Source organism: Piliocolobus tephrosceles, chromosome 4 (genome assembly GCF_002776525.5).
Source record: "Piliocolobus tephrosceles isolate RC106 chromosome 4, ASM277652v3, whole genome shotgun sequence".
NCBI lineage: Eukaryota > Metazoa > Chordata > Mammalia > Primates > Cercopithecidae > Piliocolobus > Piliocolobus tephrosceles.
The window spans coordinates 90,017,272-90,043,767 of record NC_045437.1 but is presented as its reverse complement, the minus strand read 5'-3'; positions in this window follow the sequence as shown (position 1 = coordinate 90,043,767).

Genomic DNA, 26,496 nt, shown 5'->3' with positions numbered 1-26,496 from the left:
GTGAGTGCCTGTGGTTCCAGCTACTCAGCAGGCTGGGGTGGGAGGATCACCTGAGCCTGGGGAGGTCAAGGCTGTGGTGAGCCATGATCACACCACTGCACTCCAGCCTGGGTGACAGAGTGAGACTCTGTTTAAAAAAAGAAGAAGAAAAGAGAAAAAGGAAGCAAGCTCACTGTAAACTGTAACATTTCCTGCAAAGACATGTCATTTTTACAATGGTCATTTATACCTTCATTGGCATATTCATGTATATATTAACTATTGTAGACCTACTATTTAAATTTAGCTACTTAAAAATTTTATACTGTGTGTATATATGTATTGTGGCATAATAACCTTCTTCAAAAACTTAATGGCTTAAAACAGCAACTGTTTATTTAGCCCATGATTCGGTGGGTTGGCAATTTAGGCTGGGTTCAACTGGGCAGTTGGTTTTGGCTGGCTCTCTAGCCAACTATTAGGTTAGCTGGAAGCTGGCTGGTCTGGGGTGGTTTTGGCTCAAGAGCTTGGCCCTGCCTCATCCTCTAGCAGGTGAGCGTGGGCTTGTTCACTCAGTGGAGGCAGGGTTCCTTGACAGTAAATGGAAGAACATAGGGCCTCTTGACTTTTTGGCTTGGAAATGGCACAATATAACTTAGCTGCACTTTAGTAGACAACACAAATCCCAAGTCAGCCTATTTTAAATAAGTAGGGAAGTATTTTCCACCTCTTGATAGGAAAACCCCCAAAAGCATATTACAAAGAGGTGTGGATACAGGGACGGAGGAATTGTGGCCACCACATGCTGTCATCATCCTCTTTCAATTATTTACCACGTCACAAATCTGACCATGTTACCTCCTAGACTACACTATTAGGTGACTCTTCATTGTCTATAAAATAAAGTCCAAGTTCATAACAAAGGTCTCCATGAACTTTTCATATTGGCGTCATCTACCTGGCCCTTTATGCTTTAAGAATAGGACATTTCTTATAATCAAAAGCAAAAAACGAAACACTTGTACAGTTTCTAGCCTCTGTAGTTCATGCTGCTCCTTCTGCCTGGAGAGCTCCTCCCACCTTTCCATGTTTGGCTGAGCTTACTCAGTCTAATAATAAAAACAATGCCACTTATTATATGCCAGGCATTGACTGTTCTGAATACTTCATATGTGTGTAGATTATCTCTATGAAGGGGGTACTATTTTTTAACCTCCTTCTTACAGATAAGGAAACTAGGGCACTGGGAAGTTAAGTAATTTGTCCGAAGTCACTCGGCTAAAAGTCTGCTTCCAGAACTGCGATTTGGAGTTTGTGCATTTAACCTCCAGGACCCTGTACCTCTTAAGACTTAGTATGATCTGATCACATATGTATCTTAACATGTTCCATGTTCAATTATCTATTTGTGTCTGATGCCTCTTTGAATTACAAGCTCCTTCATGCACCCAGAACATGTCTTACCTTTAACCATCAAATTGAGTACAGAATCTGTGTTGCCCTCTCCACACTTATCAAGATGCGCCTTTTGCACCATTAAAAGTCTCTGCTTCTTCTTGGAAGAAAAAATCAGAGTGAAGACTATTAATCCTCACAGCATCTCCAAGAAAGAAATGACGAGTGGGAAGCTCTATCTCATTTTGCAAACAGGAAATTTAGGCGTGTGGAGATGAAATCACCCAGCGCTGTGCCAGGTTTCTTTTTTGGGTTTTCCGATTCCTAGTTTTGTGTTCTATCTACCAAAAAGTGGTATTTGTCTATGAAGTGCAGCTGATGGTTGCTTAATTTTCCCCAGAACAAAGTTAAAAACATAACAATTAAATTAAATCACCCAAGAGGGACGCTACCTTCCATTGTAAAGTTTTGAGGGAACAAACTTTTAGGGAAACTTTTTGTCCCTCGGGTATAGTGCTTTCTTCTCTTTCAGCAGAATATATTGTATCTGATGGAGCAAAAAATTGTTTTTAAGAAACCCTGCACCAATCTGTCTGCCCCAGCTCAGACACATGCTCACACAGAAAATTAAATTCACAGAAATGAGAGAAAATCAAGAAAACCAAAGGAGCATGTCTTCTGTTTCCCAGAATCATTCTCTAGTGTATTTAGTGGCCTGTTGGGTGACAGGGTGATGAGGGGAAAAGGTTGTTTGAATGCAACTAATTTTTCATGTCTTTTTGCTTATTTCATCAAAGCACCACAAAAAAAGCAAGCATTATGCACATTTCATCTACCTGGTTTTAATCTGTAAGATGCTTTATTAGAACTTAGTTTAAAGTTTTTTGTTTGTTTTTGTTTCCAGCTTGAGTTTCATGACTACCATTTGCTTCATTAACAGCAGTAACTTCTTGGGTGTAAAGCTTGCTTGAAATAGGAGGTACTAAGAGAAAGTAGGCAGGGAAGGAGAAATAAAAGAAGAGGCTTAAAGAATAGTGCTATTCAAATACATTCACGGGAAAGAGAAGCTGCTGGATGATCTCTCTAGCCATTTAACATGTTTCTCCTCCTAAAGGTTTTTGGCATTGGGCTTAAATTCTATTATTTCCTAAATTGTAATCTTTAAATATTCTTCTAATCAGATGTTACACACATCTTATTTTGACCGCACCTTAGTTAGAATTTTTATTCATATGCAATTTGTTTTGTGCTGTTTTTGCTTCATAGCGACTTCCCAATTTTATAGCTTTCCTTGGGCTTAAATCTCCCTAAACTTCATTTGCCCAGATAACCATGCACTTGAGTACTGGCGTATAATCTTTGTGAGAGAGGAACTTTGGCATGTCTTGCAAACCATGCACTTAATAAATGCTGGATGAGGATAATGGAGATGACGCTGCAGATGCTGACCTTTCCTAGTAATCTATTTGCCTTGAAATAATTGTATTTGTCTCAGTGACTCAAAACATTTCTTTTCCCCCCTATTTTTAGCAGGATGAAACACCTTCCAGATTTTGTTATTTTCTACTCCTGACTTAAGAGTTTGAGGAACTGGAAGCCAAGTTCCTCCGGTCATTGTGCACAATCATGAAGCTGCATATGAACTGGCAATTAAAACTCGCCAACTCCTCAACACTGTCTCGGATTCTTCCACCCGATCTCTTCTCACCTCTATTCTCAGAATGGCTGGTTTGTTATGAAACTAATTCTTTTCTAGGCCAAGTTTCCTTTGAGCAGGGTGCAAAGGCATATGATCCTGTGGATTAGAAGTGGGTTGTCATCAAAATGATATAGCTCTGTTCTTCTCTGTTCCTTTCTTGGAATGGCTGAGAACAGACTTGCGAAGAGAAAAACTTGTTGGCGTTTGGGAGCTGCCAGGTTTTAGAGAGCCCAATTATGTCTTTTTGGAACTAGCATTTCTTTAATAGAGTTTAATTTTAAAGTGTTTTTTCATTTTTGACATTTCTTGCAGTTTTTAATTTGAAAAGAAGAGGATGTGTTTATTCATCGGGAAAATAAAAACAGACTGTGTATGAGTAAGCAGGGTCAGCTGTCCATTTGTGATAATATTTGAGTGGCCATCAGATAACCCCTGTGCTCCAAAAAGGGCCCTTTTTATTATCTCCATCCCTGAAATGCCCTCATTGCAGTGCCTTTGCTTTAAATCACTGTAGTTTGACTAGAGCACTAGTCTAGTTTGTGGTTCAGCATCTATTATCTCTACTTCTTAATACAAGTACCCACAAGTTCCCTATGAAAATAAAATAGTCCCTCCTCCATTGTGGAAGAGCTGATTCCACCTGAGTTACAAGGCTGTGCCAATAAGTCTAGTCCAGTCTCCTGACAAGGAGAATTGGTTCACATATGGGCACATAGCCTGATAGAAGAGATGTGAAGAGACTTTTGCTAGATGATTTTTCTTTTTAAGCCAAGTGTTTTGTTTTTCACAGGAACTACTAGACATTTGATCTCTTTTTTCCACTGGAGTTGTTGGTGGGAGGATGTGATGTATGTAATCACAGTCTTCGTTTTCTATCACATAAGTTTGGAATGGAGGGGACCACTGAGTGGAGCCTAAGCTTGAAGTAGAACATATGGAAAGTGGGACAGTGAGACAGCAAGAAGCTGCACCCTTTGCAACATCCTTTGAACGTTGAATTGAGCCTCACCTGAACTAATTGCCACCTAGTATGCATGTCATAACTAGTAGTCATGTGAAAATCATTTATTTGGTTTAATTCTATATATCACTGCCTTTCTTGTTCCAGAGAGTCCCATGGGGTTGGCTGAAGCATCCACGTCTCTATCACAGCTTTATTTCTCTCTCTACCAAATACTGCTTTCTTTCTTCTATAGGGGTTGATCCCAAGGGCACTCCCTAATAAACATCCTGCACAGGAAACTGCATCTCAGAGTCTTCTCCCTGGAGCACCCAATCTATAACAGATGTAGCTTGTTGTAGGCAGACTGATTTTCCATGGGCTCTCCCCCAATCAAAACAAAACAAAATAAAACAATTTTTATTGTATGTCATTTTTACAAAGTTTTGGAAATCCATCTATAAGCTTTTGCTTTGAGATCCAACAGTTAACCAATGAGGGGTTGAGTTATCCCAGTAAGGGGTAGGAGGGAGAGGAAATCAGGTTAGACCACAGACTTCTGGAATCTCTAGTCAAATTTATGTTTTATTTATTATTTTTGATGCATTTATATACCCATGAAGCCATCAACATAATCAAGATACTTTTGTAGTTCCTCCCTGCCACTTCTTTACCCATCCCCATGCAGCCACAGATCTGCTTTTTGTCACTATAGATTCCTTTGCATTTTAAAGAATTTTATGTAAATGGAATCATACAGTATGCACTTTTTTGGTTTGCCTTATTTCACTCAGCATAATTATTTTGAGAGTCATCCATGTTGCATGTATCAATTCTTCATTCCTTTTTACTGATGAATCACTTCCCATTGTATGCGTATATAACAATGCGTTTATTCATTCACTTGTTAATAGACACTTGGTTTGTTCCCAGCTTTTGGATATTATAAATAAAGCTACTATGAGCAATTAGGTACAAGTCTTCACACAGACATATGCTTTCATTTTTCTTGGCCAGTTTAACTTTTTAAGAAACTGCCAAACTATTTTCCAAAGTGGTTGCATCATATTACATCCCTACCAGTGGTGTATGAGAGTTCCAGTTTCTCCATATGCTCACTGGTTCTTGATATGGTCTTTCCTTTTACTCTGAGGTGACATCTCATTGGTTTTAATTTGTCTTTCCTTAATGACTAACAATGTTGAGCATTTTTTCACACAATTATTTGCCAATCATATACATCTTTGGTGAAATGTCTGCTCAGATATTTTGCTAATCATTTAATTTTTTATCATGTTTTAAGAGTTTTTAAAAAATGATGTATTCTGCATACAAATATGTTACCATACATGTGCTTTGAAAATATTTTCTCCTAGTCTATGGCTTGTCTTTTCAATCTCTTCTCTTAACAATATCTTTCAAAGAGCAGAAATTTTTTATTTTAATTAAATCCAATTTATCAATTTTTTAATTTTATGGATTTTGCTTTTGGTGTCATAGCTAAGAAATATCTGTGTAACCCAAAGTCACAAAGATTTTCTTCTATGGTTTCTTCTAGAAGTTTTATAGTTTTAGGTTTTACATTTGGGTCTATGATCCATTTATTTTTAATTTTTTATATGATCCATTTTGAGTTAATTTTTGTATATGGTGCAAGATATGGATTGAAATTCATTTTATTTTTTTGCATATGGATATCCAAGTGTTCCAGCACCATGTGTTGAAATCGCTCATCTAATTTTAAAATATGGAACACATAATTCCAGTGTGGTCCATAGACTATCTCAGCATAATCACTCCTAGCGCTTTTTAAAAATGCAAATTCCTAGGTCTCACACTAGCCCTTCAAATTAAAATCTTATGACAAATATCCTAGGTGATTCTTGTGGATACCAAACTTTGAGAGCAACTGGCATAATAAGATTACTATTCATTAACCCTTTATTTCAAGTCAACACTGTCGCCATCAAATCTCAGAGAAGATATAATTTAGCAAAAACTCACCTGCTTAGGGAAAAACTTACAAGCTTAAAACACAATGTGAAAAACCAAAAGTATGAAAAATAGAATAAGCAACTGCAAAAAAAAGTTAAAGATAAATATATTTGTTAATATATATACAAAAAACTTCAAAGTATCAACAAATCTTAAATGATTTAAAAAACAAGTAATAATCTGGGAAATATTTTTGAAGATGTCAAGTGATTAAGTTTTAATCTATAAAGAGATATAAATTATTTTAAAATGAGTAAAAAACTCAGTAAGGGATATATAAAAGGACAAAGAACATAAAATACACCATGGAGATTATATCAAGAGAATATTATTCAGCCAGTAAGATTGTCTTAAAAAATGGTTTCCATTAGGTTGGTACAAAAGTAATTGAGGTTTTTGCCATTTACTTTCAATGGTAAAAACCACAATTACTTTTGCATCAACCTAAATACAATGAAGAAGAAACGCTTATAATATGGTGAAAAATCTGAATACAAAATCATTGTTTTGTACGTCTTTATGTATATAAAACAAGGCTTAGGAAAAAGTGACTGAAAGCAAATACACTCCTGGATGGTATTTTTTCTATCTCGAATGAGCAAGTGTATATGCCCATGTCATCAGAAAAGAAAAAAATCCATTTTTGTTTAAAGAAGAAAGGGTCATACATGATATCCTTGGCTAAGTCAGACACTGGCAGAGAGAACAAAGATGGGCCAAAGGAAAGGCACTGGGAGGGGCTGAAGGCAGGTTTTGCACAGCTGCGCCTCAAATGAGACGGCAGAGGTGGGAGTTTCCTGGTTTCGAGTATTTGCTGTTGCTAAAGACTGCCTCAATGTGATCAGTGCAGATTGGGGTGCCAAGAAGAGTGGACAGATTCGAATACCCGTGTCACAGTCTGTTTACCTGATCAGGTGTAAATCCTACTCAAATAAAAAGAACCACTTTTTTGACTAAAAAGTGAGTGGTTTACAGAGGAAAAGAAGCTAAAGCTTTTAACAGCCCTTTCTATTTGCCCAAAGCCACCCAGTATATGAAATGTCTGTTTATTGACAGATTCTGAAGTGTTGCTTTGTTTGTATCATCCCTCTTCTACAGTTCAGAAACGAAATCTGGAATATTCCACCAAATTGGAAACTCACTCATATCTTCTGGGTTTCTACGTCTGAACTGAAATTGAACTCTGGCACTTTAGTTCACATGATGTTAGAACAATATAACTTTTTGTTTTGAAGAAAAATGGCTTTAAAAGTCTCGTAAATGAGTGCAGCCTGTTCTTGGATATCAAGTAGCACTTACAAACTCTAGTACTGAAATTCTGTGTCATTGTGAATAAGTGAATACCTAAGAAGCAGACATGTACAGATTATGTACCTCAGATTACACACAAATGTAGAAATAATAAAAATGTGTTTGCCCCTTTAAAATCTGGTATTGGAAATTGCATCAAGAATTGAGGAAAAGGATATTGAAAGACAAAAACGGATTATGATCCAGTATAACACATTAATTAATCTAAAAAAAGGAAATTACAATGTCAAGTAAGGCTGGAGAGATGGCTGAAGTACAACAAAGATTACTGAAGGAATTTTTATGTAGTTGTTCTTTAGAAATGTCTATACTTTTAAGTTCCAGGTAGTATAGAACAAAATTTTCATGCAGTTTTCTTTCGTGATCAGTACTAAAATAGCTGTTGTCAAAAGAACTATTGAGTATCCGAAGCTTGCAAAAAATATCTCATAAAATAAACTAAAATAAATAAATTTGTATAAGAAAGATTTTCTCAGGCTTGTCAGGAAAATAATCCAGAGTGACTGTGAACTACAAAAGCTAGACAACTTCTCCAAAATAGCAACAGGCAAGAATTTCTTAAGGAAATCCAGAGGAGCTTAAAAAATAAATTCAAGGATCCAGGTTATTTTCACTATTTTTGTGGAGTCTCCTCTCAAAACCAAGAACTGAAGTATGTATTAATAATATGATAATTTTACTTAAAGGAAGAACAGAATCTGTTCTCAAATAAGAACAGGACCATACAAATATGGTCTCATTGCTACATATTTCAAAATATGCACTACTAGTGATATGGTTTAGGCCTATGGCCCCCCAGCCAAATCTCATCTTGAATTGTAGCTCCCAGGATTCCCTTGTTTAAGGGATCCGGTGGGAGATAATTGACTCCTGGGGCAGTTTCCCCCATATTGTTCTCGTGGTAGTGAATAAGTCTTACGAGATCTGATGGTTATACAAGGGGAAATCCCTTTCACTTAGCTCTCATTCTCTCTTGTCTGCCATACCATGTGAGATGTGACTTTCACTTTCTGCCATGATTGTGAGGCCTCCCCAAGCACACCATTAAACCTTTTTTTTATTTATAAATTACTCAGTCTCTGATATGTCTTTATCAGGAGTGTGAAAATGAACTAATACAACTAGATTTCTCTGACATGAAAACCTTGCACATTAGTTTCACTTACTTATATGTGTTAGTGGAAAGTATGTTAAACAGTAGAATAGAAAAAAAGAATTAGAAGTAGGATTATCAGTCGGGCTGGAAGTTCTGGATCCCAATTCACCTACAAGAGTAGATGCCATATCCAAATATCCAGGTTTGTGGGTCTTAATCCTGCCATGCACTTTCCTCTTAACTTGTTGAATAGTTTAATAAGTATTGTAAGTTAAGTTTCATAAATGTGTAAGCCATATTTGCAGCGATAATGTCCTATTTTTGTAGGGAGGAGTTGTCAGTACAGTATATAAATAGTCAGTATTTTGAGACTGCTATGATGGTGTGCTTATCAAGATGAGCCTGGTTTTCACAAAGAATTGACCATATCTAGAACATTTAGCTCCTGTTACTTAGCCAGTTAATTCTGTATTTTCTCAGATTGTATACTAGGATGAGCATTTTGGCTAAGATGAGCATCAAATCTCTCATTTGATAGTCAAGGCAACACTATCCAGTTGGCAATATACGAGCCATTATTTTGGAAAATATGAACAATTCTGTCCCCAATAAGTTTGATTTACCTGGTTCCATAGAATTGAAAATTATATCAACTGAACTATGCTTAGTCGCTTAGTGAATGCCAAAGTTCTTGTTCCTATATCCTTATTTGAAGATAATCTAAAAAGGCAACAAACAAAACAAAACATTTCCCAACCTTTAATCACGCTGTTTCTCATTGAAAAATTTCCTGGATTCAGTTTTAAAAATAATCGGTTAACTAATAATAAACAAAGTACTACCTTCCATTTCAAATCAAGAGCCACTTATCAAATGCTGCGTTTGTCAGGTTCTGTACTCAGCACTTGAAAGAAAAAGATGAGGCTAGTATGGTTTCCACCCATGGATACACTATTTTACATTTGGCAGCATGCAATTACATTATCCTGTTTTATCCTCATTGCAACTCCATGAGATAGGTATCATTTCCCCCATTTTGTAGAAGATAAAACTGAAATGAAAATGTCACTTGCCCAAGTTCACACTTGTACTAGAGCTAATACTATAGCCCATGTATTTTTCTGACTTCCAATTATTTTCTCTTTTGATTATTCAAAAGCATGTGTTTTCCCTAATGTTTTTAGTCAAGATAAACCATGTAAGTATTTTAATGCAGAAGTCTTTCTAGTCCAAAGTAAGAATTTCTATAATTTGTCTAAATTTCAGTAGCCATTTCAACACCATAGGAGCAGGAAATTATTCAATTCATGAGAAAATTCATGCACCTGTGGATTTCATCTTTTGTGCCAGATGAATGGGTGAGGTTGGATTTGATTTGCTCCATGACTAAACTCTAAAATTGGGATTTAAAATGGGTCTGTAATCTCACTCTGATTCCATTTCTCCTGTAATGCTGCCTAATGGTTATGCAAGTCTCAGAAACATATTTAAAGTAATAACATGTCCTTTTATCCAATAACATCAAGCTGAGATCTTTTTTGTTCACTTTTGTTAGACCTTTAACCTCTAAAGGTGAGTCAGGCAGCTGCAGAAAACCTGATCTTATTTTCTGCCCCTGGCAAGACTTTTTCAAGTTCATCTTTTTTCCCTTCTCTCAAAATCTGATGAAAAATGAAATGTCAGGAAACAAGCTCTTGGGCTAAAAAACTTGTGTCTGTCTCTGTGACAGATGTCATTTTGAAAGGTTTCAGGTCACCTGTCCTAAGTGTGCCAGTGTGATCTGCACTCACGTGACTTGACTTCACACCAACATTGAGTTCTGCTTTTAAAAATAGCCTTGAAAAAGAATTAAATGACTTCAAGTCATTGCTTTTTCCACTGTCTTTTAACTCTGATTAATGGGACAAAAAACGGGGGTGGGGGAGAGAGAGAGACTTTTAAAAAGGACAGCTTGACCTTTGGGTGCCCCTGGCAGTGAACCAATCAGCATTCTTGTAATCCAAACACAGATGCCTGGAGCTAAACAAATCCTATACTTGTGAACAAGAATTCAGCTTTCTGTCAAAATACAGTGAAGATCAGCACAATAATGCTTTTAACAAAACATCATGAATTAAAATTTAAATGTATGTGATTAATTGAAAAAATGAGATTAAACAATGTAGAGTTTCAATAACAGCTCAATTTAGTAGCAAATATTTCCAGCAAAAACTCATGTGTTTGGAAAAGTCCTGTATCTTAACTCTACCCTGGACATAACTCCCTAGTATTTTATTCCAGAAACACCACTGCTATTATTGTACAAGTCAGTAGTTTGTAATGGCTAATTAATGGTGTTGAACTCTGTTCACTTTCTGGATTAGTTATACAATGTATGAATTATTTATCACAGTGATTTAAAAAACGTTTCTTTTTTTTTCCCCCTTTTTTCTCCCTTTTTCTTATGACCTTTTATCATAGCCCAGGCGATTGAATAGTTTTTTTAAAAAAGATAATTTTGTTTCATCAGTTTGGGAGTAATCTCAGGGCTTTGCCCCATAACCAAGAAAATAAAAAATTGTAGTTTCAAAGACATGTTTGTTAAATCTGTCACCCTAAACAAGAGGCCAGACTGGGAGAGATGAGATGATCCATGGATATAAACCCAGAAACTTTAACAGCACAACAGAGATGTTAGCTTTTTCGTTTTCTTTGCTTCATTCTTATGTTGGCCCAGCCTTGACTTGAAATGAAGGTACATTTCTTGAAGATGTGTTCATTGTATCCTTGTCTGGAACAAGGTTATTAGTGTGTGTGAAAAACTTGAGGGAGAAAAAAAGATGTGTAGACCTAGAAAGCAGTTAGTTAGCTTGAAATAGAAGGGCAAGTTGATTTTTGGCAATGATTTGTGAAATATATATAAATTTCTTTACCTTCTACAACGATGTCTTGGACCAGTGCTTCTCAAACTTTAATGCACTCATGAATTACCTGGATCTTGTCAACATGCAGATTCAGATTCAATAGGTGTGGAGTGGCGACTGAGTGTCTGCATTTCTAACAGATTCCCAGGTGGGGCAGATGCTACTGAGCCTAAGGTTTTAAGTGACTCTTTTTAACTCTCCCCAAGTATGTCAAGTGCCTCAAGATTCCCATAGAGTTCTGAGGTTCAAAAAGATTATTTTAAAACTCCCTTCTGACACACTTTTCCTGCTTATGATCTTTTTCTATGTGTCAGTGACTTGATCTCTTTTAGGAACTTTCTAATTTTAATGTAACTGTAGTTACATCATCTCACAATGACTCTATCTTATTATGAAGAAAAGATACGCACAACGATGGAAACATTGTCAGATTTTGTCACCCTTGCTCTTCAATCATTAGTTTCTCACTAGGTCGTGGTCTTGGTGAGAGCATCTTGCATTCTACTAGGTAGTCTCATTAGTACTGACACATGTCTTCTTTGCTATATTGCAATCAGAGTGTTCATAATCAAAGGTTGAAGGTCTTTGTAAGAATGCACTTGGGCTAAGAAACACCCAGGGGAAAAACAGTTAAAAACAAGAGCAGTCAGAACTATCAGCAGTGTTTAGACCCAGATAACCACAAACATCCTGGAATTTACTTAACCATGTCTGATTTCCCAGTGAGTCATGTTTACAGCTCTAGATGTTAGTTTACTTTTCTTTCATTTTTTTCTTGATCATTCATGCAGTAGAAAGTGGAAACGAAATCTTCCATGGCAATTAAAGTGCCAATACTTGTGGTAGCTATGTGTTCCTGCTACTGATAGGGAGTGATCTGGCCATTAGTCAAACAAAGCTGTACCAATTTTCTCATGCTCATTACCTATTTATAAATGGACATTCTTATGGCATATCATGCAGCTGCTTTAGCAGGAAACTAATGTCAAATGAGAGTGCCAGATTTAGCTTTATCAAGAGAGAATGCACCATATTTAATGCTCAATTTTCTTTCTGTGTATGTTAGATATACACGTGATTGCTGAGAATTTTATTCCAGTGTATTCATAATTGTGTATTCCACTACAAGTTATTTTTGCACTTGGTAAAGATTCTTACTTTCTTTTGGGTCAATTGTTTAACAAGTGAAAAATAATATTTGCTAATTTTCTCAAAAGACTGAAGGTGTTTTCTCCACTGAGGGTATAGATGATTACTACCTTATATTAGAAGAACCAAACTCTGAGGTGGGTTGTCTCTCACACAGCAAGGCTTTACGGACTACTATATCACTTCTTTCATAAAAGCCTTCATTTTATGTTGCCAGTTTCATCTGGTGAGTCAGCTGGACACTCTGGAGCACATGATTGTGGATGAGACCCAGAAATATAGATTCCATTACTGCTATTACACTAGACTCTCAATAACGTTACTCTGAATAAGCTTTCTCCTATGAGAAAACCGCTTCAACCTTTTTGATGAATATTAGTGGAAGAAAATAAAATGGGGGATATGGCAATTGTGAAAAGAGATTTTCTGGCTGAAATTAATAATTCTGAGCAGCACTAAAATTAATTACTCTGTAGTTATGAGTAGGCAGTGGATTTATGGTAAATGACAGAGTGTTTGCAAATTTTCCTGACTACTCGATTAGAAAATGCACAAGTGGAGGCGTCAGCCGAGCATGCATTATTTAAGTGGTTGGTGTCTGGCAACAATCTGGAAACTGCAATTGTTGTGGTTGCCGTAGGAAAATTCGCACTTTCTGAGAGAAATTCTTTCACCTTTGTGTGCCCACAGCATGGATCTCTCCTCATGGCAGCTGTAGGAAACACAGGAACTCCGTGACCTGGAAAATGTGGGACAACTGCCACAAGGTGACCCTGGAAGGCTGGGGTAGGCCCAATTAATTTAAAATTTTGCTTGGCCTTGTCTCTTCCAATTTTCTAAATCCTCTGGAAAAATGATTAATGCGTACACTGCCAATGCGAAAATATTTTTGACCCTATTAAAGTCGACCAAGGGTAAACCAAGTGTAGGCTGGCATTGTATCAAACTAGCTTTATTAAATTTGATTGGAGGTTTGTATGAGGAAGGGACAGACAAGGACATTATTTTGCACAGAGGCTCTCTTTTAAATGAAAATATCAAGAGGAATACAAAGTAGCAATATGCCCTGGACAGGAATCATTTTAAATATAGAAAAATGCCACCAAGAACTTTGTTTAAAGGGTAAACCGTATTTGCTAGAAAATATTCTGCTATCTTATTGCTATGCTGGTCAATTATCAATGAGGGTGTTTTAATTTATGTAAGGCTTATGAAAGTCTTATATTTCTTTATTTATAGATGAGCTAATTCCACCTTGCTTTCTTTCTCTTGTCTGTTACTGAATTCTACAACTTAAAATAGTCTTTCTGCTTTTTGAACCTTAGCAGGGCAAGGCTCAATCTTATAGCATTTCCCCAGTGAATCTATCCTACACAGTTACCCAATTAATTAATAAAGTGATTAATTTTTTCCACTTGTTATGTTGTCTTGAATAAAAATGGCACAATTCTGGCACAATTCCAAAGAATAGAACTTCTCACAGGCATTTCTTCTCCAATAAAGAGAAAATCTGTTCAATTTTCATAAGGTATAGTGAATGCATAATTTAATTTAGGAGTCAACACCCATATTTCACATTTAATGTTTTCCTATAGTTTTCTCAAACCTAGGAGATATTCAACCACATGTATGAGATCATAAAGAGTATATTTTACCCATTAATCATGCGGAAAATATAATACTTTCCTTTATAGTAGGGCTGGATCTTACTGACCTTGATAGAGCTAGCATATAGTAAATATTTATTCAATGACTGAATGGCAGAAACAACCTGTAACCATCTGTCTACCAAGGGAAGACTAGAGCTACAGCTGGAGTGACAGCTTAGCTAATGGTAATAGCTCAGTGAAGGCTCTAGAATACATGAGTAATTGTTAGTCATTTTAGTCTAGCAAGCATGGATGTGGAGAATAGGTAGTTACAGGAGTAAAAAAAATCCGTGACTTGGGATATTAGCTTTGCCTCAGACTTACTAACTGAAAGACATGAATGAACTATTTATAAGACTTGTCATAGATTGTATAACTCTTCACCCACGGCTTTCCTCCTCTGCAATGTCTCTTCCTGGAGGAAGGTTATACATCCCTGCACTATTTAACTCAGGCATGCCATTTTGATGTGGTTTAGCCAGTGAAGTATGAACAGAAGTGAGGTATGTCACTTTCAGGCAGAAGAGTCAAAGCATAGTTGGATTATTCCCTTTTCCCAGTGAATGACCATCAGCAAAGTTCCAAGTAAAGGGCAAAGTAGAATCAAGTTATAGCTGATTTGTGATAGGCACAACAGTGTGAATGGGAAACACACTCTTGTTACTGTTAGCCATTGAGATGTAGGATTGTCTATTATCACTACAATACACAGATTATCCTGACTGACACAGAGTGAACTATATCGTTTTGGCATGAGTTAAAGAATATGGTGTTAATTATAACTCCAAGAGTTTTGAGATGAAATTAGCTCTCATCTTCCTGCTGTCATGCATGGGAACCTGCTTGCTTTTACATCTGTATCTGTTCTTTCCTTGTTAACAGATAGAGCAAACCTGGGACCAATGGCCAAGCCCCTGCCCGTGCTCTGGGTTCCATCGCCTCTCAAATACAGCCTTTTCTCTGGGAGTTATCTCTTCTGTCCGACAATGCCAATCTGTCCTTTTCTAGTGGGCCATTCATATCTTCCATGGTAAAAACAATTCTTGGCTCTACATTCCTTTCAGCTAGCCCCTTTCCAGTTCTCTCTCCCTTTTCTCAACCAAATATATCAACTACTTAACTGTGCACTGTCTCCACTTCCTCACCTCCCATTCAATCTCTAACCTACTCTGATCTGGCTTTCATCCCACTACTGAAAACAAATCGCTCTTGTCAAGATAACCAAAAGCCTATGTATTGCCCAGTCCAAGGGACACTTTATACTGACTTTACTCAGATTCTTAGCAGCATGTCACTGAGTTGGCCATTTCATCCCTCATGGAAAACTTCTCTTGGCTTCCAGCACAGCCTTCTGCCTTTATTACAGGCAGGAGATTGTTTGTTACAAACAATCCAACTATATCTTTAAGTTATTTAAAAATATACAATTAAGTTATTATTGACTATAGTCACCTTACTATGCTATCAAATAGTAGGTCTCATTCCTGCCTTTATTCTTTTTAAAAATTTTTTTTCTAAAATTTATTTTTATTTTTATTTTCCTTTAAGTTCTGGGATACACATGCAGAACGTGCAGGTTTGTTACATAGGTATGCATGTGTCATGGTGGTTGGCTGCACCTGTTAACCCGTCATCTAGGTTTTAAGTCCTGCATGCATTAGGTATTTGTCCTAATGCTCTCCCTCCCTTGCCCACCCCCCACCACAGGCCCTGGTGTGTGATGTTACCCTCCCTGTGTCCATTTGTTCTCATTGTTCAACCCCCACTTATGAGTGAGAACATGTAGTTTGTTTTCTGCTCCTGTGTTAGTTTGCTGAGAAAGATGCCTGCCTTTATTCTTAACACTTGGTAGTCCACTCTTTTTCTTCCTTTCCTCACCTCTAAACTTTGTGAAAAGTAAACTCCTGTAGATCAGTATCGAGTTCTCTTTTCTTCTATCTACATATTATTTTCTTTTATTGAGTTTAGTTTCATGACAACTCTAATTAGCTCTAGAGTTGCTATTTGGAAGTCCCCACCTAAAAACATTCATGAAAGTGTTGTTAATATATACTTCCTTAGTTCCCACTTCAAAACATCCCTTATAAAACTTCAGGCAGAATTCATAACTTTGTTACTTTAATTCCCTCATTTGATTCCTTAAAAAAATCTACTGATCACCTATAATGTGCCAGACACAGTAATAGATATTAGGAATCAGATATAATTCTTGATCTCAAAAAAGGTACTTATTAGTGATTAGTGGGGAGGAAAATATGTACATAATTATGGTAAAATGAATAAAATGAGAGCATTTCTCATAATGTAGCTGTATAACACATGGAGGGAACATAAAGGAAAGAGAATCTAGGCTTTCTTTGGCAGTAAGAGAAAAGTTCCCAGAGGAAGTTATGTTTGGGCAAAAACATGGTCAAACAGGAATTTATCAGATGGAAGGAATAGAAAACATTATTCTTAAAGACAAGGTGATGTGAGAAGGCCTGTGATGTTTAGGGAATTAAAAATAGCTTAATATTTTTACAAAGAATAAGGAAGATGAAAATAGGTAAGAAATAAGTCTCAAAGTGGGGACTGGGCCCAGGACATTTTATGGAATTATATTCTTTTGATGTTCCACATGACATTTCTGAGTCCTTCCAACTTTTCTGTGTAAGCCATCCCTATCCTATAAGAATGGGCTCTATTTATTATACTAAGGGGAAAGTGAGCATAAACAAAATTATAATTTTTGAGACTGGAAACATTGCAGTCTGTTATATTTCTAGTCTCTTTATTTTTCTATTATATCTCTGTCTATATTGTGATCTTCTATTATTTTCTGTTTACTTCATTTGGTTTTGAGTAGCAATTTTCTGGAAAGATTGACTCCAAAACTGAATGTTTTGACAAATATTACTGTTCATAATAATTTAATTCCAGTTTTTACCTTAAAAACTACAGGGAAACAGTAATTCCAAATATTGAATAGCTGTTTGAATACTTAACTCTCTCTATTTAAAAATGGATAAAATCAGGTATAAAATGTTTGGTAGTTATATACTCGAAAAAAATCTCGGTGGTGAGTGAGTTGTAAAATGCAGCTTATCTGACAGAACCCATTGAAAGTGCATGCAACTGGGTAACTCGGCCCTTTTGGAGCAATGGCACATATGAGAGTCTCTGTAATTCTATTATAACTGTATTATAAGCCTAAGTGTATTGGTATTTATTATTATGCTTTTGGTGAATAACATTTTTAAGAGATTAAAAATGACAAACCCAGTATATATTCATGGGTTCTTGAATATTTAACACCTGCTAGAGCAATACAACAAATAACTTCTTTTGAAACTAGCTCAGGTAAGGCAATTTTGCTTCTAAATACAATAAAAATAGTATTTAGAATATTTAAATTTTGTAAAGCAAAATGTAGTTGAGTGATGTGAAAAATGTTTTGATTTTGTTTTACCTTTAAAAAAATCTCTTCTATTTTCATTTCTTAGTTTATAATATGAAAAACAAATTGATTGTGAACAGGATGTTTTAGATAAGACTTTTAACTTCATGGATGAATATGTTGGGGGTGAATCAAGTGGTTTCTGGGACAAACTTTTGCTATGGAGTGCAAGCAGTCACCATTGTCTTACTTGAATTATTTTATAGTGGCAACTGAATGGACTCTGATCACTTCTCCAGTAAATTAGTCATTCTGGTTGGCTGCCTACAGCATTTCTGTGAAAGCAGTAGAACTGAGAACAAAGATACATCAGTGGTATGAATCAGATTCTACCCTATGACTTCAAAATAAAGTTGAAAAAAAAATGGGATGGGAGGAAGAAAAGTGCAATCTTAATTTTCTAAAGATAGCTGCAGTTTGTAAAATGACTCTGAATACACAGCCATTTCTTATTTGTAGAGCTCCAGCCTATTCAAGTGTTCATTACAATCTTCTATTAACATTTGATAGACCACAGCTGGGTAAGTGACCACTGACAAGTAAGTCGGCTCCACTAAAGTAAAGACTCATTTCTTCCATGGAATTTGAGTTACTGGGCACAGGGATACTTTGTCACTACCTATTATTCACCACTCTCCAACCACATGTGTTAAGACATGTGATGTCCTTAACACAGACACGTTCTGGAATAAAAGTCTACACTTCAGATTGTGTCAGAAGAAACTCAACAATTCGCAAAATCATTTAATAAAAAGCTAAGTAATTATGGGCTTATTTGTTCCCCACAGTGCCTGCCTCTTCTTGGCATTAGGTAAGGTGTTTAGGGATGTTCATTAAGGTTTTCAGGCCACTAGAGTACTACTAAGATCATTACTTTTCACCACAAATCCTCAAATGTATTATTTCTCAAGTAGGTACTAGAGAAACCTGGTTTGTTATTTCTTATAATGAAAAATGTACTTTTCCGCAATGTTAGTGATGAAGTTCCCAGTTGTGGATAGGAAGGAATTAGGTGTTCCTTTTCTAGGTGTCTAGGGTTCCACTCTATATCTCAATTTGTATGTTATGGCTCTCACATAGCAACCAGTACACTTACAGAAGAACTTAGCCTGCTAGAAAATGGGAAGGTCCCAAGTGCAGAGAAAAGGTTGACTCAGGGCTCAAAATGTAATTAAATGAGAAAAACAAATGCCTCCCTATTTGTCCATTGGATTAAAATAAAATTAAATAAATACAAAATTTTAATTAAAATATTTATTTGTTATTTCTTAAAACTGTTATAAAGGTTTAATTTCAATGTTCTTTAAGATGTGGATCAAACCTTTATTTTATGAAGTTAATACAAAAATTATTAGCCCTGGTATGTACAAGATACTGTTCAAAATGTTGAAGGAGATGCATAAGTTTAAGTGTAAAGTGCTATTCTGGGCCGGGTGTGGTGGCTCACACCTGTAATTCCAGCACTTTGGGAGGCCAAGGCGGGAGGATCACCTAAGACTAGACTGGCCAACATGGTAAAACCCCGTCACTACTAAAAACAAAAAATTTAGCTGGGTGTGGTGGCAGTTGCCTACAGTTCCAGCTACTCGGGAGGCTGAGGCAGGAGAACTGCTTGAACCCGGGAGGTGGAGGTTGCAGTGAGGCGACCTTGTATCACTGTACTCCAGCCTGGGCAACAGAGTGAGAATCAGTCTAAAATAATAATAATAATAAAAAGAGGATGCAATTATTCAGGTCTCTCAATGGAGTTTACCTTCTAGTCATGAGATGGTACCAAATGATCATGAAGCAAAGCACATGGGACTTAGAAATACACAACATAGCAGAGAAGAGTGCCAATAGCTTGCTCCGATGATTGACTGAAATCTGTTCTTTGTGGTGGCCTACATGAATTCAAGTTGAGATAACAGAAATTCTTTAATGTTTTAAAGTGGAAGGCATAAAAATAATTGTTTAGATATAAGTATTGTCTTGAAATTATGTATAACCTGCTGACTTCAATTGTTTTCTAAGAGGGTCCAGAGAGCATTGTCTTCAATGAAACATTGAAACATTCATTGGTGAGGGAATAACAAATTTCTTTAGAAAATCAGTAGTGGCTCTCTCTATCTTTGGTAGTCTTGATAGGCAATTTGATGGGCAATCTTCCAATAAAAATGGACTTTCCATTTTCCTTGGGACTTATAGTATTCCAGGATGGCAGAGTATTTAATCACCACTTTAAATCAGTAATAGGGGTGAGTTTTATTAAAATTTCTTGGCATCTATCGAAGTTATATTATTTTCTTCCTTTAATCTACTTCTTATGCTGAATTACTGTAATACATTTTTAATGTCACATCGGCCTTTCATTTTTACTATAAATCCTATTTGATAATATTTTATTTTGTGGCTGTACTGTGGGAATAACTTATTAATCATTCTTGAATTTACTTACTACAGTAAGTGAAATTGGACTACAATTTTATTTTATTGTCTTATCCTTGTCCAATTTTTGGTATCAGGATTATGCTAGCCTTGAAGAATATGCTGGGCAGACATCCACATTTTCCTATTTTCTATCCTCTTGGGGATAATCTGTTCTGAGAAGGATTTGTTAAGACTTTTCTATAAAATCATCTAAGTCTGGTGCCTTTTTAGCCATAAACTTTAAAACTTTCTCCTATAGTAATTATTCTGCTCAGATTTTCTACCACTTCTTGAAGCAATTTTGATCATTTATAGAATTCATCTCATTGAGCTTTTCATTGGTATAAAATAAAACATTCTCAAATTGTTATTTTTAGAAAGGACACGAGAATGGCAAGCTTTTTGAGTCTTTACTTTCCTGAATCTGTAATTATTTTCCCCTTATAATTGATTACAAATGCGGCTGAATCAAGGTTTCCAGGTTTAAATAAATATCCTTCCCATTCTTTCAAAGCATTGCTCCATTGTCTTCCAGAATAAGTTGCCGTTGAGAAATCTAATATAAATATAATGAATCTTATTCCTTTGTACATCACCTGTTTATTTCTCCAAGAAAATGTTAAGATTTTTTTCTTCCTTTGGAGTTCTGAAACTCTACAACAATTTGTCTTGATGTGCATATGTGTGTGTGTGTGTGTTTATCTATATATGTATATGTTTTAATTCTTTCTACTGAGCCCTAGGTAGACCCAAAGGCATGGTCTTTCTTTAGCTCTGGACAATATTATCTCCATCCCTTTGAAGATTCTATTACCATGGTCTTATTTTCAGGTCTTCCATATGTGTGTGTGTGTGTGTGTGTACGTGTGTGTGTGTGTATATATATATTTCATCTTTCAGGATTCTGAGAAAGGAATCCAGCTGTGTGAAGGATGGCCATATCATCATAAGACCACAACACTGGGCTCTTTTCTTCAGAGGCTGATATTGAACAGATTACCACCTCAGGTAATGACTATAATAGGCAGTTACTTGAGATCAAAAGCACCGAAGTATCTGTAGACTCAGAGGATAGAGGATATATTCTCTGTAGTAAATCTGTGTTCAGAAACTTGAGGAAATCTAAAATTCCTGGTTTATGTTTCTAGTGAGATTTAAAAATACTTGTGTATTAGACCCTAACAAGCAATTATGAAGATAAAATAAAATTGTGATAATAGTATTGTGTGGATATGAAAAACACAACTGTTAGATTAACAACTTCAAGAGAAGAAAAGATTAGCAGAAAGAAAAAATTAACAAAATAAAAAAGACGAAAAATAGTACAATTCCGGAAAGTATAAATAATTAAGAATAATACAACAATTTTAGTGATATGAAGATCAGAGATATATGATCCAATCTATGCATATAAAAAGAGAATAGAAGGAAGAATTAATAAGCAATGATATAATAGAAGAAGATTCACTAGCAAAAGTAAGACTGATTTTTAAAGATATAGAAATAGCTTATATTACTAGGCAATATTAATTTCAGTAAGTATTATTGACAAAATTACCACATTCTGAAAATAGAGCAAAAATCTCAGAAATATTAGCAGGAAAACTGTGTTACTAATATCGAACAAAATTTAGGTTAGCAATGGACTTCTCCAAATATTTATTTTGGATCACATCTGAAAAAACAACATGAAAGAGAATGTTAAATATAAAGTTATAGACAAAGATATGACAGACTTCCACAAAAACAGAAAAGAATAGAGGAACAAAAATTAGCAGAAGCAATATAGTTTTAATATAAAATAGAATTTAAGAACAAGAAGCATGTAACATGATGTTTTTATATTGACAAAAGCTAATAATAATCATAGTAGACATATAATAGTCATGAAACACTTGCAACTAAAAAGGTAATAAAAAACATATGTAGCATAAACTGTTAAAAATACATTGGAAGGCTGGTAGAAGCACAGTTATGATGGCATGCTTTATCATACACCGTTGTTAGTCTTTGACAGATAAAAAGCCTAGAAAAAACATGTGGACTGAAAGGACTTGAAAAAAATGTAATTAAAATAATAATTTTATCTATATCTATATTTCTGTTTATATGCGATGTATGGCTTACATATCTATTTAAAAACTTTACAAAACATATGTATGTGGTTGTATAAAAGTACTGTACTCTATGCAAGCCATATAAGAAACATTTATAAAAAGTGATCACATGCAATCCTAATTAAGAACAAGGAGTAGAAAATGCATAAATTATATTCTTTAATGGCATTGCAATGAAATTAAAACCTAATTGCACATGTCTAAACAAAAAAATTCATACCACTTGGATTAAAATAAAAGTACTTGGCTAAAGAGTTCTTGGATTAAAGTAATAGTACAGACTTTAGCTATGGAGTATTTAGAGAGACAAGGATAATTTTTAAAATTAAAACCTCTATAATGTGTCCAAAGTCATGACTTTAAAGCAAATTTGTAGCCTGGAGCTCTTTGTTTATTTAACAACAAAGAACAAAAATCAAGTAATTTAATATTAACCCAAAAGTTTGAACATAAACAATAAAGCAAACATAGGAAACTCAGGAAGAACAATGTGGTTTAGTCAGTAATTAATTTTTAGGAAACACAACAAAAAATTTATTAGAATAATAACTAATAGAAAACTGGCATAGTCAAAGAAGAACAAAAGAAAGGAAAAACTAAATGTAGAAGTTTATGATTTATAAGGGGGATATATTAATAGAGAGTTTAAATACTTTTAAAGAACTGTACAAACTGTGCTAATAATTTTCCAAATATCAACAAAATAGATAAGCTCCTAACAAGGCATAAGTTATCAAAATTGGTCTGTAAAGAAAAGGAAACATAGGTAGGCTTACATTTTTTGGAAAAAAAAAATTAAGGTATAAACTCAAGTTTTTTTTGTTTTTGTTTTTGTTTTTTGTTTTTGTTTTTGTTTTTGTTTTGAGACAGAGTCTCACTCTGTCGCCTAGGCTGGAATGCAGTGGCCGGATCTCAGCTCACTGCAAGCACCACAGCTCCGCCTCCTGGGTTTACGCCATTCTCCTGCCTCAGCCTCCCGAGTAGCTGGGACTACAGGCGCCCGCCACCTCGCCCGGCTAGTGTTTTGTATTTTTAGTAGAGACGGGGTTTCACCGTGTTAGCCAGGATGGTCTCGATCTCCTGACCTCGTGATCCGCCCGTCTCGGCCTCCCAAAGTGCTGGGATTACAGGCTTGAGCCACCGCGCCCAGCCTAAACTCAAGTTTTAACTTTTGTGCTTTCGAAATTACAATGACTAAAAATTCCTGTAGTACATAAGCTGATTGAGAGCATACAGAGAGAACATCTTTCAAGTAATTTTATGAAGCAAGTGAGTTTTAATAACAAAACATGGCAAATTTAGCATAGCGGTAAAAACTACAGATTAATCTCATTACTATACCACACAGATGCAAATAAATAACAGAAAATAAAATACAGAACTTTGTTAAAATAATAAAACACCATAACCAAAACTAGTTTTTAATCACCAAATAAAATAATAATCCATTATTACTTGACATAATAATTTGAAATTTATGTCATAGATTGCAGAATAAAGGTAATATGATCAATATGAGTGATGCCTAATGGAATAGTTTCTTATTGCAGCTGAAACAAATGATCACAAACCTAGTGGCTTGAAACAACAAATTTTTTATCTTACAGTTCTGGAGGTCAGGAGTCCTAAAATCAAGGGGTGGATAGGACCGCATTCCTTGTGGAGGCTCTAGGAGAGAATCTGTTTTTATGCTTTTCTAGCTTCCAGAGGTCATCTGCATGCTTTGGCTTGTGTGCCTTTCCTCGTATCCCTCCAATCTCTTCTTCTGTCATCCCATTTTCTATGCTGACTCTGACTCCCCTGCTTCCCTTTTATAAGAATACTGTGATTACATTGAGTTCATCAGGATCATTCAGGATAATCTCCCCATATCATATCAAGGTTCTTAACTTAATCACATCTGTAAAATACCTTTCGCTGTGTAAAGTCACAGATCCATAGGTTTTGGGGATTACAGCATGGACATCCGTGGGGGCTGTTATTCTGTTCACCACATCCAAAATGAATTTGATTAAATTTAACATATTTTCTGATAAAATTCTTATTAAACCAGGACCAGAAGGATAATTTTTTTTTCACATCATGAAGCATTTGCATTACCAATTAATTACTGTCATCTTATTTTTTGAGAAACGCTGGAGATATTTCTATTAAGATGAAAATGAATGTTACTCTGCTATTACTTAATATTGTTCTGTCAGAAGGAGCCAATAACACTAATGAATAGGAATAAACCTTTATCTTAGAAAGAAGATTCAATTTTCATTATTTTCCAGTGATTTCATTGTATATCCAAAAAAGCAGAAAAATTAATAGAAAGACTATTTGGATTAATATAGGGTTTAAGAAAGTGAGTGGACCATGAGGAAACAAACAAACAAAAATGAAATAACCAAATAAATAAATAAATAAAGACTTTATACGAGCAGAAATATGTTTAGTTCAGGCACCAAAAAAAAAAAAAAAAAAAAAAAGACCCTATGACCTCAGAAACAAAAAGAAAGGAAGAAAATCCAGGTGGGACTTAGACCAATGATTCCCAAATTTTTTGGCATCAGAATTCTGTAACGTTATTAAGAAGTATTGACAATGCTGATGGGCTTTTGTTTATGTGAGCTATATCTCTTTATAATTATTGTATTAGTGATTAAAATAGATAAATTAGAAAAGTACTATTACTATTTAGTAGTTAATTTAAAAACAATAGTAAAGCAATATATGTTAAAATAATAACATGTATTTTATGAGAAACAACTATGTTTTCCAACCCCTTCCCTCTAAAATGTAGTGAGAAGGGTGGCATTGCTGTTTACGTTTTTTTCAAATCTCTAATTTAATGCCAGGCTTAACAGAAGATAGCTGAATTTGTATGTCTGCCTCTGTATTCATTTTGTTGTGATATGCTGTTTTGATTAAAGTATATGAGGAAAATCTGGCCTTACACAGATATGTAGCTGAAAAAGGGAGGGACAGTTTAATATCCATTTGGGAGAATTATGCACATTTCTCCTTTTAACTTGACAAGTGATAGTTTCTTGAAGTGCAGTTGCAATGAAGAATCCAAAATGATATTAATGAACTTTTTGTACTCTGCATCATTGAAATCCACTGGTCTGCCTTGTACTTTGAATAAATGTTTTACTTATGCATGATTCTGATTATTTGATCATCATACTTTGATCTTTCGGAAAATATTTGTTTACTGAATTTTCAGATTTCCAAAATGATGACACATTTCATTAGCTGATATCTAAAGGTGGCATTTGTTAATATCACCACTGATCTCATCAGAAGAGTTTAAGTACTCGGAAGATGTCAAGCTTGTAGTGAATATAAGTTCTCTAAAATACAACTTTTTGCTTGATAGCGGTGAGATTTTGGGATTGTGTGCTACTGTAGCCTAATCCAAACTTATCCTGACCAGTATGGAGGTACTAGGAAACTTTAAAGCTAGTCATTTCTGTCTTTTCAGTCAATGGTTCATTCATGATCCATAAGAAAAATAAGCCATTAGCGGTGCTTAGACTGTAAAGTTGAAACACATGTATATCTGGTCCCCTAATAGTTTACATAAATTCTAATGAGCATCTGAAAACCATGGTAAGAATCGAAAGACTTATTTGGCAGTTTTGGAAGAATGAATTGGAAGTGAATGAGTGAGGAAGGAAAACTGAAGGAAGTGAGGAAACTGTATTAGTAATTTCATTACAGTAGATCCTAATTAGGTTGGGAGTAGTGGAAGTGGAGAAAATGAAATGTGTTCAAGCTATTGCATCTGTAAGTCTTATCGTTGTTATTATTGTTACAAATAATTCAAAGAACTTGATGAGAGGTTAAGTCCTGCGGTAAAAGGAAGAGAACTGATACATGACTCTAAGGCTAAATTGCAGAAAGAAGAAAAGTTTGGTATTAAAATTGAGTTGGTTAGTGACAGCCTGGATTAGAGAAAAATGAATTTCATTTCCAACAGACCAAATTTCCAAAAATGGTGTTCTGTGGATGGATGGAAATATGAATTTATAATCCAGGTGAAATCCCTCAGGCCTGTAAATGTTAAAAATGGGAAGCCTATTCTGGACATGCTAGAGTTCATTTAGAAATGTTCTCCAAGCGGGCTGGGCGCGGTGGCTCAAGCCTGTAATCCCAGCACTTTGGGAGGCCGAGACGGGCGGATCACGAGGTCAGGAGATCCAGACCATCCTGGCTAACACGGTGAAACCCCGTCTCTACTAAAAAATACAAAAAACTAGCCGGGCCAGGTGGCGGGCGCCTGTAGTCCCAGCTACTCGGGAGGCTGAGGCAGGAGAATGGCATGAACCCGGGAGGCGGAGCTTGCGGTGAGCAGAGATCCCACCACTGCACTCCAGCCTGGGAGACAGAGTGAGACTCCGTCTCAAAAAAAAAAAAAAAAAAAAAAT